Source organism: Arachis hypogaea, chromosome 4, assembly GCF_003086295.3.
Source record: "Arachis hypogaea cultivar Tifrunner chromosome 4, arahy.Tifrunner.gnm2.J5K5, whole genome shotgun sequence".
Lineage (NCBI taxonomy): Eukaryota > Viridiplantae > Streptophyta > Magnoliopsida > Fabales > Fabaceae > Arachis > Arachis hypogaea.
Window position 1 is genome coordinate 35,225,904 of NC_092039.1, and position 2,605 is coordinate 35,228,508.

General features: G+C 41.7%; 1 non-coding gene across 1 annotated transcript; it reads left to right on the forward strand.

Annotated features, from left to right (window-relative positions):
- Nucleotides 1-1,314: 1,314 nt before the first annotated feature.
- LOC112799131 (small nucleolar RNA R71) lies at nucleotides 1,315-1,418 on the forward strand. Its single transcript, XR_003200710.1, has one exon. It is a non-coding gene; the product is annotated as a small nucleolar RNA R71 (small nucleolar RNA).
- The last annotated feature ends 1,187 nt before the right edge of the window (nucleotides 1,419-2,605 follow it).

Below are 2,605 nucleotides of genomic sequence, written 5' to 3' on the forward strand. Positions count from 1 at the left end.
ATACTGGCCCCTAAGTCACACAAGGCTTTCTCCACCATGACTTCTCCTATGATGCAGGGGATTTGGAAACTGCCTGGATCCTTTAATTTCTGAGGCAATTTGTGTTGAATGATGGCACTGCATTCTTCAGTCAACAACACAGTTTCCTCATTTCTCCAGCTTCTCTTCTTGGTCATTAATTCCTTTAAGAATTTTGCATAGAGTGGCATTTGCTCTATTGCCTCAGCAAACGGAATGTTGATTTGAAGCTTCTTGAAAATCTCCAAGAATCTGGAGAATTGGCCATCCTTTTCACTTTTCATCAAACGTTGAGGATATGGTGCTTTGGGTGTATAAGGCTTCAGGACCTCTTTTTCTTTTTCTTTTGTTGCAGACGGTGTAAAAGATTGTCCCTGTTCCTTGTCTCTCACATTTTCCTTTGCTTCATACTCTGTGGTTTCCTTTGAGATCTCCTTTAGCTTCTTTCCACGTCTGAGGGTTATGGCCTTACATTCTTCCCTTGCAATAGCCTTGGCAGCATGAGAAACGCTTGGCCCAGGGGTTTGCTTAGACAAATACCCAATTTGATTTTCTAGCTTCTGGATGGCAGCTCCTTGGTTTTGCAAGTTAGAATTTACTTCTTCCTTAAAGGCTTTCAATTCGGTTATGTCTTGACCCATGGTTGCAAGCATTCCTTCTATCCTGTTTAATTGATCTTGAAATTGTTGGTTCGGATTAGGTTGGGCAGGTTGATTATTTTGGCCATGATATGGTGGTTGGGAGTAAGTGTTTTGTGTGGCTTGGTATGATCTTTGGTTGGAGTTTTGGTATGTGGGATTGTTATGTTGGTTGGGGTTGTAAGGTTTGTGGTTTTGTGGTTGGGTTTGCTTGTTTCCCCACCCAAAGTTTGGGTGGTTTTTCCACCCTGGGTTGTAAGTGTTGGAATGTGGATCATATGGTTGCCTTTGTTGATTTCCCACATAGTTGGCCTCTTCCCAATCACATCCTTCAGTGCTTACTTCCTCTTGATCTTGTGTGTGTATTGCAGCCACTTGATTTGTTTTTAAGTTCCTGGTGAGCTCTGCTAGTTGCTTGGCAAACACCTTGATTTGGGCTAAAATTGTATCAACATGGTTCAGCTCCATGACTCCCTTAGTGTTGTGTCTCTCTGAAGCATAGTAGTACTCATTCTCAGCCACTGTCTCAATCACTTCGATGGCTTCTTCCACAGTCTTTTTCCTGTTCAATGAACCTCCTGATGAATGGTCTACAGCCTTCCTTGATTCATAAGAAAGTCCATCATAGAAAATATGCAATTGCACCCAGTCATGGAACATGTCTAGTGGGCATTTCCTTGTCAAATCCTTGAATCTCTCCTATGCCTCGTAGAGAGTTTCACCCTCTTGTTGTCTAAAAGTCTGAACCTCAGATCGAAGCCTATTGACCTTTTGTGGGGGTAGAAACGTGCCAGAAACTTGCTTTCCACCTCATCCCAGGTTGTTAGGCTCCCCCTTGGAAATGATTCCAGCTACTTAGCTGCCTTGTCCCTAAGTGAAAATGGGAACAAGAGCAGTTTGTAGGCATCTTCCTGAACTCCATTGGACTTCACAGTGTCGCAAATTCTCAGGAATTTTGTGAGATGTTGGTTTGGATCTTCATTAACACTACCACCAAATGAACAATGATCCTCCACCAGTGATATTAGCTGTGGTTTGAGTTCAAAATTGTTGGCCTGAATGGGTGGTTTCTGAATGCTGCTACCACAATTCCCAGAGGTTGGGTTTATGTATGAACCAAGAACCCTCCTCTCGGGAATGGCATTGTTTCCATCAGCTCTCTCATGGTTGTGAACTTCTCTATCCATGTTGAGATCTAGAGCTTCCTCAAAATTGTCCTCAGATTCTCCTTCAGATTCTTCTTCTCCCAGTACTCTCTTCCCTCTTGCTTCCCTTCTAAGTTTATGAAGGGTCCTCTCTGGTTCGGTATATGGAGGAGTTGTTGTCTCTCCTCTCCTACCTGTCATACAAGAACACAGCACAGGCAACAAACAAGTGAAATACTCTTGGTTAATGGAAGAGTATGGTTAGAGCAGTTGAGGAATTAATTCAAATAGTTAGTGAGTCAGTGAGTTAGTTGCTTGAATTTAAAGGCATAAAGAAAGAAAGCAAGTAACAGAGTGCAGAAATTAAAATTCAACAAGTAACTTGAACTGAATTAACAAAACAAGAAAAATGCTCAATCTAGTTAACTTCCAATTTGAGAATTGTCAATCGAAAGCCAATCCCCGGCAACAGCGCCATAAACTTGATAACTACGATTTTAGGAAATTGCACGATCGGCAAAAATTCCTTCCGGCAAGTGCACCGGTTATCGTCAAGTAAAAACTCACAATAGAGTAAGGTCGAATCCCACAAGGATTGGTTGATTGAGCAATTCGGATTAGAAGTGTGTTCTAGTTGAGCGGAATCAAGATTTAGATGAGAATTGCGGAATGTAAAATTGCATGAATTAAAGAGCGAGAAGCTAAATTGCTGAAATTAAAAAGGGATCGGGGTGATTGCATGAATTTAATTGCAGAATGTAAAGAGAAAGTGGTAGATCAGAAATGGGGAATTTATTGGGTTTC